Genomic DNA, 19,844 nt, shown 5'->3' with positions numbered 1-19,844 from the left:
GCTGGTGTGAATGCAGCGTAAAATATTTACCAACAGGACTGAAGTTGGGATTTTAATGGGATGTTAATGGTAGTAACATATTTTTGAGATCACTGTCCCAGTTTTGTCCATATTAAAAATATAACTCTGATTTAAGCCCCTTTCACAAAACATTTCAAGGCAGAATTAAGTTGTTATTCACCTGATTACAATTGTTGAGTAAACGGAACGATCTGGCAACTGCTGTTGAGGTCAACCTACCGCTGTTACGCCCTAAGCAAACTGAGATGTACAGAGAAAACAGAGGGAGAGATTGAAGTGATGATGTGATGACTTAAGCATAGCATGGTCAGCCCACTGAAGGATTTAAAACAACATAAATGAATTTAAGAAGGAAAGGGACGAGTAAGAACATCCATCATCTCCAGCAGTCACTAGAGACGAGGGGGGATATGTCCTGGACAGGTCACCACTCCGTCACAGGGAAACAGAGACACACACAGGCAAACAACTGTGCACACACACTCATAAATAAGGACAATTAACCCAACAGTAATGTTTCTGGATTGTACTAGGAAACTGGAGTACTTATAAAGGATATTGCTTTGAAAAAAATTGCCGTAGATTGACTTCCAACAAAAATTGTATGTGTAGTCCATACCACACAACACCTCTCGTCATCCCCAACTTCATTTTCAAAGTTAGGAAAGAAGAATATAGATATTGTTATATGTGCATCTGTCAGCAACTTCTTAAGCTTCTTATAAAAGTGTCTTCACTGCTGATGGTCACCAGTGTTCCAGTAGTTTCAAGTTCAGGGAGGCTTGATCTTTGCTTGTTCCTCTCTTGTTTCTCAACTTCCTGGCCTTCCATTTTATCTGAGCGGGATGGTCTCCTTACAAAAAGGTCTTTTAAAGTGATAAAGTTGGAATCTGCAGTTGCTTAGAAATAGTTCCAAAATCTATATTTGTCTTTTTTAGTTCAGTTTGGATGTCTCTTGGACTTGTCCGTTGCCCAGTGTGGTTGTAAATCAAAACAACGAGAGATTAACTCGCTAATTCAAGATTTTTGTCAAGTTCATTAAACTTAACCATGCCAAACATCAGCCCATAATCTGTCGTTCAAGTCTTTCCCATCTTCCATTTCCATATGTTAAGCCAGTTCATTTCATAGTGCAACACTAACTTTGTATGTGACTGCTCTTGTTTCACCTTGGTATTATAAATCACTGCTTTAATCTTCTTGCCAATTTACTTATTATCTCTGCAAAATCAGAGCTGATTTCATCACTGATTCTATGACTTCTCTCTCTACTGTCTGACTACAACTTATAATTGCAAACCTTACATCAAGTTCTACTTTCAACGGAAGCCTTGAAAATACACATTATTCAGATTTTAAACAGTCTCAGAAAACTTTCCTGGCTATTGGAGTGAATGATTCGTTTTTTTTTTCATTAGGGATCGCGCTTTTTATAGTCAAATCCTTTAAAATCATGAATACAGAACAGAAGCGAGCGTACGAGGCAGGATGCTGCTCCTCAAAGTGAAAAATGAGATGCTCCTGTTTCGCTCTCTCTCTCTCTCCTACATATTGTTCATTGGCGTTCCCTCGCACTGTGATGAAGCGGTGCCACAATGGAAATGAGCCCCTGATTGTTCTGGAGTTTTAATCCTCCAGATTTATGTAGCCCTGAACAGCTGCACACATGGAGGAGCCACTCTCATTGTGTTCCATCTGTTCAACGGATCAGACTGGGAAGGGGAAAGATGTGGCAGGGATCAGCTTGATGGCCAATCGGAACCGGAACATTTTAAGGAAAACTGGAGTTTTCACCATAAAGACTCTGCTGCCAGTTGACTCTTGTGCTTATTCCCATACTGCTCTGGGTGCTTTGATAAATGTGTGTCTAATTAATTCTTGACATTCAGAAGCAAGGCAATAAAATGATTGTGGGCAACATAAAGACTGTGACACGGATTGATGAATCAATTGACTCTAATCTCTGGGTTTATACACAGCTCTTAAAGGGCTAAAAAAAACATAGATTGCTGAACAGTATACAGTTTAGAACGCAGCAACCTGTAGGCTTACCAACATCTGTGTCGAGATACTCTATCTTGGCAGAGATATGCGTGTGGGAAGCGCATCTGCTGAGGTCTGTTCCCAGAATAAAGTGATTTTGGACCAAAAGTAGAGATATTCTTACTCCATTCTTGTTTTTGTAGCGGTTCAGTGTAGTCAACAAAGACTGAACAATGGTGAAATATATGCATCAATTTTCTTACTTCAACTCATTATGTTAAAGTTAGGGAAGGTTTAGAATCCAACTACGACCCTTTTGGTATCACTCATTTGATTTTTTTGGATTGGGGCAATTGGCAGAGTACCCCCCCTTACAACGTTGCTTGGGGTGACTGAACCAGGTTGGGCACAGGTTGCGTCATGGACTACACTAATAGCCAGAAAGGTGATGTTGCTCTGTTGGAAGTCAGATAAACTCTGTGCTTTTGAAATGTGGTTGAGAGAGTTAGGAAATGTGCTCCATCTGGAGAAAATCAGATTTACCTCAACTAACCTAGAAAATGAATTTCATGATATTTGGCACCATTTTATGAAGCAATGTGCAATGGCACATTAGTTCTTCTGTTCAAAATGATCAGGCTGGCAAGGTGACATAGGTCCGTTGCATAAATGAGCCATCAGTGCGCCACCTGTTTTTCTTTGGACCACTTTGGGAAGGTGCACATATATAACTAGCTGCTCTAAACAACGAATCCCCCACAAGAGCTGACATTTTGGAGATACTCAGTCAATCATGTCGCCGTCATTTCTCATTGAAATACAACTTCAAGAAGTAATTGTTCACTGAACACCAAGACTATCCCATCCTATGGCACCTGTGGTTATATGAGCAGCTATCGTTGTCCATGCCGTAACTTACCAGATGTAAGATTATTTATGTTTATGATGTTCTTATTTTGAGCTACCCAGGAAGCTACTGTGGCACAAACACTGCAGCTGTAAGAACACTACTTATGTCCCCACAGTGAATTCAAACACTTGACTGATGGAAACCTCTTCAACTGTCCCATAGTTAGCATCCAAGTAAGAGCAGTGGCAGTTTGTAAAAACCAGTGGGATTCTCCAAAGACAGCTTTGTCTCCTTCACACAAAGCTCTGCCGCAGCACACCGACTTGCCATGTTTCTACTGAGGCGTCTTCAGATAAAGTTTCCAATAAAGACTGTCTCCTGTGGGTAGAGCTCAGGGAGGCTGTAATTACCTTCAGCTCTTCAAACTGTGTTGTTGGGAATTCACGGGAAAAAAAACAACAAAAAAAAAACAGACACACCGAGAAAAAGTGAGAAAGCCGACACTTTGCTTCTCTTCGTACCACTTCGTCTAATGAAAGACTTGCAGAGGAGGACTTTGTTCATCAAGCTGGAAAAGGGCTGTCTGTTTATGTGGCGCGCATTAAGGCAAACATGCCGCCTACTCATCAAACCTGAAAAGATTCGCTCTTCAGTTTCATTTCATATTGTGTCGACTCGCAGACTCCCAAATCTGCTCAGATGTCAGATCATGTCACTTTCTTAGAATAAAACGTCAAAATCTATCGGCTTCACCGAAAGTCTCGGATGCATTTATTTTGCATAAGTCGTGTTGTTTAAAGCAGCACTGGATGCGTCTTTCGGAATTACCTTACAACATAATTTTATGCCTTTCACTGTTTATCATAACTTTTTTTTTATAGTTGCATCTGTTCTTATAGAAAGAATAAGAACAGATGCGGTGTTTTGCAAAACAGCTGGGAAGTTAGAAAGAACCTCGAGTCAAAAGTCTTCACCTTCTCGATTAGTATGGTACTTTCAAAAGTTTCAGTATCTTTTTAGTGTCGTTTTTGCATACACAAACCTAGAAATGTAAAACTGGGTTGGGAAAGATAGCAAAACCCAGAAAGTGAAAAGAATTTATCCCCCATGGACTTCTTCTCTTTTCCAGATGTAACCAGAACAAATTTCAGATCAATGTTTGGTGGGAAACTAATTCTGGACATTAACATATACAAACTACCCCCCACCTTGAAACATGGTGATGGCAAATCATGGTGTTGGAATGCTTTTCTTCTGCAGGGACAGATGGTCAGATGGAAGATGGATGCAGGATAATCCTGAAGGAAAACGTTTTGGAGACTTCACCAGACATTCAACAGAGCTACAATGGAATGGTTTAGAGATAAGTATATTTACAGTATGTGTTACAGTGACCCAGTCAAAGTCCAAACCTAATCTGCATTTTGCCTGATCATGAGCTTTTATGTCCAAGAATGGGCAAAAGATATCAGACTGAAAGCAGGTAGAGATGCCCCATTATGCCTATCATCACTCTTCCTGTAAGGTATTGACTTAAATTCTTAATACTTTTATTATAATACGTAAATAACTTTCCACCATTACATCTAAATTATGTATTGTTTGGTCTTAGTAGATATTAGTCATGTAAAATACAGGGAGGGAGTCGCTAACATTTTTCCCAGGTCAAAGCAGTTCCTGTCCTCCAGGACTGAAGTTCACAAGAAACATGCTGCACTTCCAGATCTCTCTTCTTCTCAGTTTAGTTTGGGTCTGGTAATACATTTGTTTCAGTAAGCTAGTCCTCCTTCAATTTGGCTCTGGTTGGTAGTAGATGCAATAAAAAGAGTTTTGCATGGATTTGTTGCCTGATAAAGGCAACAAATCCTGATAAAGCTGAAACATTTCCCAGACCTTACATGCTAATCAATGCACATCATTGTGTATACTCAATGCTATGATGATGCAAAACTGAAACTGATAGTGGCGGTACAGAAACCTTCTATATGTATTCAGTGAGTCTGCAGATTTTAAGAAAATATTAAAGTGAATATGTGATGTAAGCAAATGGCTATGTAGGAGATTTAGACCATAGGGTCATCCCAATCTGGTGTAAAAAGGGCCTTATAAGGTAATTATTTATAGCTTTTATGCATTTTACAATTGGGTGTAGCTGATTTCCAACCACATCTAAAACCGACAGACCTAAAACACCAAGTGCTGTTAAATATTTGTGACCTAAAAAGCTAAAAGTCTCATCATGCTGAAATCTGACACCTGAGCAAAGAGCAGCCCACATTTTCACACATTTAAAGTTCACCCTCTTTAAGAAATGGCACGTACCAAACAGCTGAACAGTAACTGTCAGCTTCAGCTGTGAGTCATTTACAAACCAGGCTGCCTCACCTTTCAGATAAAGCTTTGTATCCAAGATCCTTCTGAATGCTAAAGTGTATTCTGTGAGGCGAATCTCCATCTAGATAGAGATTACCAGTCAATCAAACACACACACACAAACACACACACACACACACACAGAGAGAGAGAGAGAGAGACAGAGAGAGAGAGACACGCACACAAGCATACACAGAATAACTGTGATAGTCTATTCCTGTGAGTTTTGTCAGAAGAAAGACTTCCTCAGTCTCTTATTTCTCATGTCAATACCTGAAATACTATAATTGCCTGTTTGGTGCTTCACCTACAAGGAAATCCTGTCAGCAATTAGAAAATAAAAAATGACTGTTTATTCATATAGAAGCAAAAATGTTCAGTTATGACTGATCAGCAGAAAGCAGCTGCATGTTTGAAAATATTTTTTTTCGGTGGATCTGAAGATTGATCCTTAAATGGGTAATCTAGTGTACAAAGAATAGATCCAGGATCCATTGTAGTATCTGACCAACTTAGACCTCTTCTAGATGTCATATGGGAAGGAAGGAACAACTTTCCCTATCAGAACCTGCTCCACTAGCAAAGACACACACCAGGTCTGTGACAGAAACTGATACACTGGACAACATACATGCATCACTAATTCTCTTGTTTTTACGTAAAATGTTCTGTACCTACTGCCATCTAGTGATAATAAAATTACATGATTACGCCGCTAGTCACTACTACAGCAAAGATACTCAAAGATGGCATTATTTGCAGATAATTAATTCGTTTTCAAAAAAATCTTTTAAGACCAATTACAGTATTTTCCGGACTATGAGCGCACCATACTATAAACCGCACCTTCACATTTTTTGAACCCCCCCGGAAACGTACATATATCAGCCGCACCGGGCTACAGGCCGCTGGTATCTCTGCCGCTCTCGATTTCCCATAAGGACCCAGCAGAGGGCAGCAGAGGGCTGCATCCTAATAACTGCTGGATATATTAAGGACGCAGTTCTCCATCTCCAAATCCTGTTTTGTTCATGCCTGGTTTACGCGCAGCGGTTTTATGTCCCTCCTGTACTGCCAGATCGATACTCCTGCATCATATGAGTTTGAAAACATTTCTCTGTCGTGCCTGCTGCTACCATGTGCTTGTTCAAAATGAAAATAAGCGTGTTCTTCTTTGATTTCCAATTTTGACTTCCAATGATTCACTTACTGCTAAAGAGCCCCCTGGTGGTTGAAGAAAAATCCACAGAAAACCCGCATGTTCAAAGTGTAGGAAAAAAGTAGCAGCTTATAGTCCGGAAAATACGGTAGGTGAAATTGGATCATTTCCACGGCACACCTGACGATCACTCACGGTACACTAGTGTGCTGCGGCACAGTGGTTGAAAAACACTGACATAGACAAAGCAGCATTTACTCCAACATTTAAAACACCAGGCAGATCCAGAGAATGTTGATTAGGAGGTTTTGGAAGTAAGGAATGAACAGATAAAAGGACAATGGCTGAAAGAGCAAATGGGCCATAAGAAGTACCGTCAGAGGATTAGGAATGCTACGTCTTCTCCTAAACCCAAGTTAAGAAGTTTACCTCAACAATAGCATTAGTTTGTTGAAAATTTCACCAACACACACACACATTCTCTCAGACAGAGGCAGACACACGTGTCCACAGGGATTTCTATTTGAAGATTACAGGTCAGCTTTGCTTGTCTTTGTTTTTGCCTGTTTTGTCATTGGATGTAGTGCCACGTAGCTGGGAACAGCAGTTTGAGGTTACACCTCATTTTTCCCTCTGACTATAGTTAAGCTCCATTGCACAGACCCCAAGGTTTCCAAATCCCCACACTTGGAAGCGTTTTGCAAACTCATTCAGCATTAAAACCTGTTCAGAGCTCTACTATAGTTCTTTTCCAATGTAAGCAGCAATAGATACAAGTGCCTGCTAATTCAACATAATGTTCTAAACTCGTGCACACACAGGGAGGCTGTGTGTCTCTCCTCACTCCACAGCAGTAGATGGCTGATTAGACTTGAATGAGTACCATCTGCAGTGCAAAATGAAGCAGAGAAGACCCACACTGAGTCCAGCTGTACTGCTCAGTGCTACAGAATGTGCTCTTCGGTCAAAACGGTAACATTTTTGTCACGATCCGGGCGCTCATTTATGTGGCAGTGACCGGAGTCTCTCACACCAACATTTTTTTTAATCTGGTGTCAGAGTGAAACTTTTCTGAAACACCCCTTTTGGATGTGTAAACACTCTGCAGGTGTGAAAGCGAACATGACTACAACGCACGGCTGTAGTGGTTATTATACGAATTCATAGGCAGCTAACCACAAAAACAATGGCGGATAGCATTGTGATATGTTTTGCTACTTAACCTGTTCAGATTAGCACAATTTTTGATAAGGAATATATGTGTTACATAAACACTTTGTTTGTTAGACAGAAATGAGTTACTGCATACAGATGAGTTTCCATTGACCATAAAATTGTGCAAATTGAAATTAAGAAACTAAATCAGCTTAATGGAAGCAAGTCAATTTTGGAAAAAACACGTTTTTCATTCAAATGTTTTGGTGCTACAAAGAGGCAGTTTTTCAGCTGTAACACAAAACAGAACTGCAATGGAAACAGTTTTTTCACATCACGAGTCACGTGGTCAACAACCGGATGTTACCACTGGTGAAAACTATGAAGAAGACGACAGGAAGTGGTAGGAGAATGATGGTTTGTTTTTGTTTTGTTTTTTTATCAATGTGCAGCTGGCTCCACCAGAGCTCTCACAGCATTTATTCATAAAAAGTTATGCGTCATTCTAATGTGCTGACTCCATTTCTGTTCTGTAAAACTACAATTTCCCCAAAACGCTACACAAGTAGTCGCTCCCAAGTATTGTCGCTCCAACGGCTGAATATCACGCTGATGTCTCCTCTGATTGGCTGATGGATGATGAGCACCAGCTCCATGACTGAATTATAAACATATCTCATGTAACTGTTTACAAGCGTCACTGCCATGACTTTTATTGAGTAAAAGTCAGTAAAATTTAATTTAAAATCACAGACCATTAAAATCAAACGGTGGGAGGATGATGGTTTGATTTTAAATTAATTTCTTATTTTATGGAAACACTGCAGTTGCAAAATTGTGTTTTTCCAACATTATCAGAAAATACACACAAAGATTTGTGCACATCTGTAATGGAAATGCAGCTAGTGAGGTGGAAGCTAAGGGTCAAAACCGCATGATTGTTGGATGACATGCTAAAATCACAGTGCCATCTAGTGGCCTGGCCTGAGAACTACAGCTGACTATAAATGCCTTGGCTGTGCCTGCTAAATGAGGAACTCTTTCCCAACTAACATCCAAAAATGGTGTTGTGTAAATGTAGCCCAAAAAACTCCACAAACACATTCACAAATCGTCATTGTTCATAGCTAACAGAAAGGTCACTATACAAATTATTTTAGACTAAATGCACAATACTGTCATTGTAGCGTTTTCAGAAACTGTATTATCTAATGTTTTGGAGATGTCTTTTATGAAAAGGAAAAAGAAAATGCTGTACCTCAGTCCCCAGGAGACCACTTAAGTATTTGTTATGTTTTGAGAAAAAGTACCCCCACCTCAGTAAATACTGGATTTTCCAGGCAAACCTCAAAAACAAGACTGGGATTTTCAGGAATCTTCAAATAAAAACAAAAGTTATTTTTACCATTACAGACAACCCAGTGATACCAGTACCAAAGGTTGAAAACCAATAATAACCACTGATAAAGTTTTTTTGTTTTTTACTGACTTGGTGTTAGCACCTTCCAACCTTTATAACCTTCTGCATCACAGCAGAAGGTTAAAACTAATAAATCCAACTTCATGAATTATTTTTTATATATATATAAATTGTGAGATTAAAAGAAAGGATTAAGAGGATATTCCAACCTTGGGTGCAGGTAGCCTTGGCTAAGAAGCTCTAAGAAGAATAAGGTGTTATCCATTAATTAATAAGAGATTATTAGTGTAAGCACATAAGGATGTAAACAAGCTTTACATAATGGAGGAGTGGGAGGACACGGACTTACAAAACAACACTGCCGGTGTTAAATTCTTCAGAAAATGGCGACCGGAGGAGAAACTTTAGGATCGCTAATGAGGAGATGAGTGGTTGGCGTGACACGCATCAGCGCCTTACATCTCTGGGAGGTTTCAGACCCGACGCCATGATTTCAGCATTATCAGGCACAGGCGCTGGGCCTGCCTCGCCAAACACAAACAAAGTACCGCCATGAATTATGAATTAGCATGAATAAACATGAGGAAACGTGACGACAGCAGAAGTTTAAAGTGAACCACAGGTAAAGGGGAAGGCGGCGTGAATCCCCTACTACAGCTGATGATGTTCTGAGGTGTTTGAACTGATTTTCATTTGCACATTTGTTCTCCATTTGCTGTCTGAAAAACAAGGTAAATCTATGATGGGTTTGAAAGCTTCTCTCAGACATATTAATAGAGGCTGTTTTTTGTTGTTTTTTACATTATTCTAAAATGTAAGCATATATATACCATATAAACTTTGGTTTATTACATGAGCAGAATATAGTTAGCTGATGCAAATGAATGTTTTTTTCATAATGGACTATTAAAATAGACCTTAACGATACATAAAATATTCACAGGGCAAAAGTTAAAGATGTTTAAACTGATGAAATTTTCAGCACAACAGATCAGAACCGCTTCTGGCTCTGGTTCTGGTCTCCACTCAAGACTGTTACTCCGGGCCTCACCAAAGCATGTTCTGCTTGTTAGCTCTGCTAATGTTGGAGAACATTAAAGAACAAACAGCATCATGAACACAAAGTAACCCAACACACATAGGCCAGGGAGAGTGTAAAACAGGGTTAGATTATAAGACACACAGCCGCACACTTACCAAGACATGTTCGTCCTTCTCAACCATGATGGTCCAAAGAGTCTTCCAAAGCAAATTTGCGACGGCTACGTTGATTTTGTGTGGCCTCAATCAAAGCTAAAGTATGAAATATATTTAGCCCTCCAGCAGAGGGCGTTGATGGACATGGAGACTTTTTTTTTTAAAAAAAGAGCACATTTTTACATAAAAACTTAAATCTTCAAATGGAATATTTTAATGACCGTGCTTTTTTATTTTTTTTATTTCATTGCTAAGTTTACCTCTAATACATTGTAACTCTTACTCAAAAAGTAAACCTGGGAGCACCCAAATCTGCCTTTAATTTACTAATTAAACTAATTAAAATAATCGATATTTTTCATGAAGAGTCTCGCAAATCCAGTTGTTGTTGTTGAGACAAGAAAATAAATATTCAACCTTTCCTCAGTCGAGGCAGGGAAGTTGCTTAGAGTAGATGACGAGAAGATTACATCTGATTGTAACGGCACGATCTGTTGCGGAAACGCGAGCCGTACCGTTAGCTCATTTGCGCATGTGCTAAAAGAAACATTTCCGCATCATTCTTAAAATGTATATCAACAAAGTGTAAACATTGTATTTATACTAATTAGAATACAACTTGTTATAAGAAGGCCTATTTCATAGTCAATGTTGTAATTTTCTTGATAAATAATGATTGTAATAATTCAGTTCAAAGATTAAAATTCTGTAGAAAAATGTGTATTTGATTTAAGGCATTTACGCTTTTATTTTATTTTATTTTTTATAAAAATCACATCTTTTAAGAGATTAACTAAATGTGTCATCGTACTGTGTCCCATGTATAAATGGGAAGCACTAATTTATTACTCCATTTTTTTCTCAGGTTTGATTATTGTACAGGGGCACGTTACATGTTTTTTTTTTTTTTGTTTGTTTTGTTTGTTTGTTTTTTCATAAAATAGCAAAGTCTAGGTAGCGCAATGCGATTAAACCGTTTTTACTTTTATTTCTTTGAATCACAAACAAGTTTTATAATTGCAATGAAATACAAAAAAAAGAAAAAAGAAATAAAAAAAAACACTCCCCAGAAAGTAATTCCTTTAGCACTCATGAAAATGAGCTGATGGTACAGATAGTACTTCCTGGACAGATGGGTGGAGTGATGTAGACTTGTAGGTGTAATTGTTGCTAAAGCTGGACTTATTGATTCAGAGATGCTGAATACAAATGCAACCCACACCAGAGATTTTTAACACAAAAACCATTGAATACCATGTATTAAAAACACACTACTTTGTCTATTGCATTGTCTGAATTTTGCTGTAATTCATGGGTTGTGAATGCAGTTTTAATGCTCTTTGGGCTCTCTATTTACATGTCTATTGATACTTCCAGCAGCTTCCAAGCCGGTTTTACATGAAGAAACAGAAAATGTGAAAAACAAGTCTGGAACTGACCCATCTGGAACAACCATGAAGGACATCCACTGTGTTAATGTGCCTGACCACACTCCAGTTTGTTTACACATGTGCATTTTTGTCCACGCCATGTAAGGCCTTGTCCCAACACTGCGTCCAAACGTGGGGACGGACGCTGCAGAGGCAGCATAATTAAGAGGTGATCATGCAAGAGGCAGCAGCAGGACCTCGGGTTCAGGGAGCCGTGGGACACACGTGCAATGCCCCGTGCTTTATAGTGCAGGACGGGACAGTGAAATGAAATTCATTTGTGTGTGTAAAAGTCACAACAAACATTTTACAGCTCCACAAAAACTACTCGTGACCTGTGTTCACAACCCCGACACACACACCTGAGTCATTACATCCTGAGCCAATAAGACGCCACGAGAGTTAATGAGGCAACTAGGTTTACAGCCAAAGTACGCAGACGTCTGAGCACACACACACACACACACACACAGCTGGGTGTGTGATGTACCAGCTGCCGTTGGCTTAAACACACAGCGTGCTGAAGAGGAAGGGAGCTGAATTTTGCCCAGCGGCATAATTGTAATTAATGGCGCCCATTCTGTCCAGAACTATATTTGAACACGGGGATTTTCTGATGGACCAGCAGGCCTGTGTACGACCGCAGTCCCCAGCATTCACTCTGCATGCAATGTGACAAATCAATACTGCAGACCTCTCTGGACCGCAGGGCCGTAAATAAAGGTGAGGAGCTGCCAACGGGTCAAGACATCTGAAAAAACTTTACTCCTTCAACTCCTCTGCTTTGGTTTGGTTCTGTTAGGAGGAAAAAGGGACTGATATAGTTAAAAGCTTTACACCAAAAATATAGGGGTTCTTTGTTCATACAGCTAAAAAGAATGATAGTAAATAAGAGAGAAACAAAAAAAAGAAAATCTTCTTCACATAAGAAGCTCCTCTCCATTGGTGACAGAAATGATTAATGTGGAACTTTGCTAACACCTCAACTTGGTGAATTCATCCATGAGTGTTGCTTGTATTGACATGAAGAGAGACAGAAAACAAGTGACAGCATGAATATTAATGCAATATCAATCGATGATACTAAACTGAGAGAAATAGGGAAACCAGAAGACGTCTTGCATACTGAAAAAAAACATCTCTCATTAAATCCAAGCATAGCTGAAACAGGATATTTAGAATTTAACTATTCTATAATGCCCATACGTAAACTAAAAAAAAGACCATTTTTGTAATGTACGTATGGGCATTATAGAATAGTTCAATCATAATGCCAAAATTAAATGGGTGCTTATGGGTTGTTGTCTTTCAAGGGTAGAAATAAGCTGAATTGACATTTGCGCTTTAGTACTTTAGCATTAGCTTTGGCTAAGTACCATGTTAGTGTAGCACTTTAGCGTTAGCAGAACTAGCATAATAAACTTAAAGAACAAATTTGATTTAGCTAAGACAAAGTATCATTTGTAAGTGGAAACAGAAGTACCAAATGCAAATGAAGCACATTATAAATGAGGTCAAAATGACTGCCCTTGTCTGAATGCTTCCTTTACAGGAATTTCATTTGGATTTGACATCAAAGAAAATGTAACTCTGGAAATTGAAACACAAAAATGTTTCCATTAAGCACTTCAAGTTTTCTTTTTGGGTTTCAGTGACTATAGATGCTGCTTACAGATGTAAGTAACTTCTTATTATATCTTACAATACATCAAGTTTTTTTTTTTTTTTTTTTTTTTTTTGCTTTAATGACATCAAATTCGTCCTTGATTCTCCATGTTGAAAACTAATTTTATTTTTTCTCATTTTTCAGTTAAATGAGGAGTAGGATCTGCTTCGACTAAGGAGTCCATCATGTACTGATTAAAGCAAATGCGGAGGTAATGGATATATTATGCTTTGTCTGTGCAATTTGGAGCAATCAAGTAGTTTTGAGTGTTGATTTTACATTTCCAGTGTCAGAAACAGTGACAGATGGTTTCTCACAAATCAACAGCCTCAGGAAGAAGTCTCTTTTTCTAAGACTACCAAAATGTCAGCAGAAATCAGAGGTTGAGAGAGAACAACAACACAGTGAAGGAAAAAGACTGAGAGGCTCAAGGACGTAGGTGAGCCTTTCAGACTCACCTGTAAGGTAAGAAAAAGATTATTTATTATGAAAAATATCTCTCGTTATAAGTGAAATAATCTGCCAATGGAATTAGTACTTCTTTCCCATTTTTAAGGAATTATTTACTCAAAACAAGCTCCTATATCTTGTTGAAAAGTTACTTTTAAGTTAGTTTTGTGTCATTTCAAATGTTTTAAGAAATTTGTACTAGAAACTAGACTGAAAGTACTTGGTAAGATTTTGTGTTTCTGCATTGTAGGCAAGAACTTATAGTACTTTCCTAACTTTTAAAGAGCAACACAACTTTAAACTAAAGAAAGCTTTTTTTAATTAACTTTCCCATTCTGAAGCCATATTTCTACATAAGGACCCAGGAAGTCAGTCGTTTCTGACTAAATCTTAAGAAATGGTAAAAAAAAATCTACAACACCATATTGGGGCTATTGTAGACAGAACAAAGAGGAGTACATTTCCACCAAAACACTCAGAAGATGTGAGATTAATCTCAGAGATTTTCAAGAAAAAACATGAAGGTTGAAAAAGTCTACAATTTGCTAGAAAAAACTCAGACGTTTCAAGCTCAATCTCAGAAATTTTCAAGTAAAAGTCTAAGTTTCAGAAGATAAAAATTTCAAAGTTTTTCTAGAACATTTCAGAGATTTCTTTTTGGCAGAAATGTACTTCTTTTTTTAACCTAAATGTAAGTGACAATAATACTGTCATAAGATCATAAGAATCAGTTGGGGCAAAGCCTCAGGTATGTATTTTGTTGGCGTTGTTAAAGGTGCTGGCAACCATGGCAACATTGATTTTTAACAATTATTTGTTTTCCCAAGCTAAATAAATTCACTCAAACTAACAGTTGGAGTTCTCCAGTTTCTCAGTGAAAGATTAAGCCACTAATTTAGGATAAATTCATTTAAATGATTTTACTCATCTCTACCAGGGAGCCAGCGTCCTGTGCTGCTGCTGCATAGTTAATATTGACTCTGGCTCTTACTCCTGCCAAACAGAGCAGTTGATGTACTTCATTTTTAAAAATGCAGCTTTATTTTGGTATTTTCAACATGTTTCCTTCTCAGAACATCTTCTTATTGTAGAGTGGGATCCTTTTAAAGGCCTGAGATGAAGGCAAGAGAGGCAGGCGATGTTAAAGTCCTTCACTCAGTAAGAGAAAACAACAGGCCTAACCCAGCATCAGAAATTATAGCACAAACAGCACAGCAAGTGAACAAATATAGAAATACATAAGAGAAGAGTAAATATTGCAAACAGCAGCATGCTGCAGTAATAAAGTAAACTGGTATGAATCTGATCTCAGTTCTGTTTGTTCTACATTTAAATGAGCAACGAGGCAAATAAAGCTAATCTAATCACTCTTTGGCCACACAGTCAGATTTTTATTTTTATTTTTTAAGTAAATTGATGTGATTGTTAGATTAAAGTGACTCAACCTGAGTGTGTTTCACACACAGCAGCAGTTGGTATGTTATAAAACAGAACAGATGAAATGCTGTTTGGATTGAAGATGGTTGGTTGCAGTTTTCTGTTCACCTCCAGTTAAAGTGTGGCTTTGTTTTAACGTACCACTACACTGTAAAAAGACTTCTGCAGGGTAACTGTACAGCAGAGCAAAAAAAAAAAAAACTATGCTTGATAAATCCACAGCAGTACAAAAATCTGTGTTCTGCTCTTATTTAGTTAGAAAATATCTTGATTTCTCTCTTGTCCTGTTCTCTAGCTGTTCCCTCTTTCATCTCTCCTCCCTTCCTTATTTCACAGGCAGCTGGTTGCCAGGGTAACTGACATTAATTCATACGGCCATCGATTCGCTGCTCTGCTTATTACTATTTACCTCTGCAGGCCACTGTGTACTTGTGCATTTGAAGCTTAACTGCAGTGTGTGTGTCTGCGTATGTGGGGGTGTGTAGGTGTGTGTGTGTGTGTGTGTTCCTCAGAAGTTTAGTCAACCTTTATGAGCGTCCAGCTTCACTTTTCTACATGAAGACAGCATGGTGGGTTATGGTTGTTTTTATTTTCTTGAATGTAAGCTTGTTGTAGGGAACTGGTGTTGAGGCAGAATTTCAATGTTCACTTTTTGTTGATTTTTGCTTTTCATCAAGAACAAGAAACATAGATTAGGTGAGTGGGACAACAGGAAGCAATCCGGACAAACCAGCTGTAAGTCCTATGTGTGTGTACCGGTATGCGTGTGTGTGTGTTTGAGAGAACTAGGTTTTTATATCCTCGTGGGGACCTATCTCTGTCTTGAATGTGGGGTTATGGGGACCACTGCTTCTTGTGGGGACATTTTCTCGGTTCCCATAAGTGGAAATTATGTTTTAGGGTTAGAGGTTAAGATTGTGGTTGTTAGAGATAGGGTTGGGGTTAGGCTAAGGACTAGGCTGTAGAAAATTAATGGAAATCAATGTATAGTTCCCACAAGTCATGAAAACATGTATATATGTGTGTGTGTGTGTGTGTGTGTGTGTGTGTGTGTGTGTGTGTAAGGTCACTCTGTTTAACAGCTTGGTGGGTTAAGGTTCAGTTATCTGCCTACAAAGATCCATCTTCTGCATTTTTCCCCTCTTCTCTCTTACACACATGTGCACGCACACACACAAACACGCACCTGACTTCATTATCTGCAATCGGGATGTCAGCAGCAGCAGCAGCAACCATGGTAACAAGTAGCAAGGAGAAGACTGTTGAGATTCACAGCCACTTCACACCAACGCAGCACCATTAATGTCATTTAACTCACCCCTTGGTGACACTTTCTATCTACCCGTCTGTTTTCCACCGTCGCTCCCCCTCAGCGCCCCATCTTCCTCCCCTTCCTCCTCCTCCTGTTTCACTTTTCTCTCACCCATCTGTGTCACACTGTCTCCCTCTGAATCAGGCTTTTCTTTTTACACCAGGCTTCGCCGGCCGGTGACTCACCATACCTGGTTATTTCCTAAATTGTGTGTGTGTTTTTTGTGCAACATAGCTGCAGCGGAGTCACAACCACAGGGGTCAATTAGTGACATTTCCACCTTTCTTTTCCAAACGACGGCACAGATTTCTCGCAGCGCAACACCTTCACTGCAATGCAGTGGTGTAGTCCAAGGATGCTCCGCTCTGGGAAAAATGAAAGAGCTGCCATGTAGAAACGGATATGGGTTGTCTTTTGTTTGAGTTTTTTTCCTGAAGTTTTCTGACAGAGATTTGCAGAGTTTTCAGGTTTCATCAGAATGCATCTTAAAAATGTGCAATCTGAACAACTTTCACTGAATCACAGCACTCTCTTGGCAGACTGAACATTTCTGTGCAAAATCAAACTGACCTTAATATAATAAATAAACATCAATGAATTGTTTAGTTATTATTTAAAAAACATATCTTGTGGGAGTTTAAAGTCAGATAATGCATGTTTACAGCAGATATGTTGAAAGAGAGAGAGCAAAAGCAAACGATTAAAAAAGGAAAGTGTGGCTGTTGTTGATAAATGGAGTAACAGTGCCATCTGCTGGTCGTAAGGAGGAAACTCAGCATTGAGAGGGTAGACATCATTACTGTTTCACTTCAAGATATTTTTTCAGCCAGTGGAGAAAAAAGCACACTGCAGATGAAAGTTTAAAAACACATATGTTTATATATCAAAAGGAATAGAATCTGTTAAGATTGCATTCAACAGATGTATCTTTGGTTCAATCGTGTTCTGTTGTTGAAATCAAAGCTTTTAGGAAAGAAGGAAGAGGAATTTGGAAGAAATCTTCCTTCATTGGAGCTCTTTTGATGTTTCAGGTTTACTGACTTTATAATTCATAAGGCTTCTGGTTTTCAGTACAAAAAAAAGAATCAGGTGGCCATAAATATGATCAAAGACATAAATAAGAAATATGCTTCCTTTTTGAATGGTAAAAAATGTCCCAGAACAGCACAGGTTTGTTTTTATCAGGCTCAATGTTCCAAGGTTCCCTAAAAAGATCGTTTAACCAACAAAGCTCCACCAATCAGTCACCAAAACAAGAACAGGACAGGTAAACTAAAAATATACTGTTTTTTCTTGGACCAAAATAAAAGGAACAAAACAAACAGAATAAGTTTTAAAAGGCAATTCTCACTCCATCTTATGGGTGTTTGTCAGCTTGCTTTTCAGACAAAACTACAGAAAACTGAATTTACAAAGAGCATTTGACACTAGACATGGTGATGTAAATTTATTTGAATTGTGTCATTTCATGTTTAATGTTAATATTTTACAGGAAACTAAAGAAAACATTAAAACCAGAAATCTTTTCAGAGAGGAATGAAAAAAATATGAGCATCCAAATTTTAAATATATCTGACCAAAATGAACTGATAAGCTGCAGTAAATTATAACAATGATAATGGTGTTAATCTCCAAAATTGTGCATTATCAGCATACAGACATTAAGAGATGGGATACTCCATAATTTGAGCTAGAGGGAGCATGAAGCTGTTAAATAAAAGTGGCCCGAGAACAGAGCCTTGAGGAACCCCACATGAGAGCTTTGATTAATGTGCCAAAATTGGTCTTGGTCTGAGCATATCTGACCATCTCACCAACGTTTACAGTTTGTTTTGATCAAAACAAACATGGGAATCAAAACCTGACTGGGCAGCAGTGAAGAAACTTTTAAAATAAGAAATTATTAAATTACCTGAATCGTTGTTTTAACGATCTTTGGCAAAAATGTTAGGTTATATATGGGCTTGTATTACCTTATAATAAAGCAGTTTTTTTTATCAGATAAATCACTCAATAATTTATCTTCTTATCCAGCTCTGAGAACCAAGTAATCAGAGGTGGAGCCACAAACCGCTCATATCATCTGAGTTTTGTTTGTGAATAAATCTGCAAAGTCCGAACACGATTTGCTTGTAAAAGACTTCAGGATGGACTAAACAAGGTAGAATTGAAAACAAGAATCTGCTGCTGTATTCTCCTGCTGAGACATGAGAAATATACAGTCCTGTTGGCGTAGTGTAAGCCAATTTAGATCAGAAATAATAGCTTCACATCTTTTTCTTGTTAATATGGTTGGAACAGCTTAAATTACTGCAAATTGGTTTGAAAATGTGCACTAATAAAACATAGCTAGAGGAAGGCCCTGAAGGTTTACATTACTTTAACTTTGTAATGAGAGCCAGAGTTTTCCTTTCTTTTCTTCTGCTGCAATAGAAGAGAGAAGGACAGTGATGAAGACAGCTGGCTTTACAGAAACTGCATGAACACTACAGAATCAGGTTTGCTTCCTTATGAGAAAATGGAACCATGACAAATCATTATTTATACAGTGGTGACTCACAATAAATATTGTTTAAAGGGGCAGATTAACATTCTAGTTACTTGTAGTTGAAACCAGAAGTTTACATACTCTTAAAAAAAATCTCAAATCAGAACAAACTTCTCTTGTTTTAGGCTCGTTTGGTGATTTTGGTTGGAATCACCAAAATGATTTCCGTTTGCTGCATGCCACAATAGCGAGAGAAATCAGCCTGTCACTGTTCAGACTGTACACTACACACTGCGTCAAATTAGTCTGCTGAAGACAAGCAGACTGAGGACATGATCACTGGAACCTGTGGTTTGTTGAGACCAACATAAACTTATTTGGTTCAGAGAGAAAACATTATCCACCAATCTTGTCTGTCTCCAAAAAGGACTGAAAATCAGTGACTGTCCTCATTTATTCTGCCATGAGAGGACTGACTGACAGACTCCTTTATATTTGGCAACCTTTCAGAGAAAAAACAAAACAAAAAACAAAAGAAAAAACAGAAATTTGTATAAGCCAAGATAGGAATCTGGATCCTTTTAAAGCTCAGTGATTGGCCAGAAACCTACCATTGGTGTTGTCCCTTGAAAAGATATGATGAAAGATTTACAAAAGTGTTAGGGATGTATGCTCTATACATATTTTCACTTAAATTGTGGAATGGGGTGGAGAACCGTGGGGTGAAGCCGGCAGGATGGTGTCTATGAATTTCATATTTTTCTTTCACATAAATACCTTCCTGAATACCTTGGATAAAGCTATTGTAATGGTGGGTCAGTGGTTGTAATTCTAAATTTGGACATTAGATGGCAGCAGTGAAACATCTTTCTTTAAAAATATCCTGTTTTATCCTTTACTGAA

The sequence above is a fragment of the Poecilia mexicana genome, unplaced genomic scaffold (genome assembly GCF_051168715.1).
Source record: "Poecilia mexicana isolate PSO_F unplaced genomic scaffold, ASM5116871v1 scaffold_10, whole genome shotgun sequence".
In the NCBI taxonomy this organism is placed as follows: Eukaryota; Metazoa; Chordata; class Actinopteri; order Cyprinodontiformes; family Poeciliidae; genus Poecilia; species Poecilia mexicana.
Note: the sequence above shows the minus strand (reverse complement) of the source record.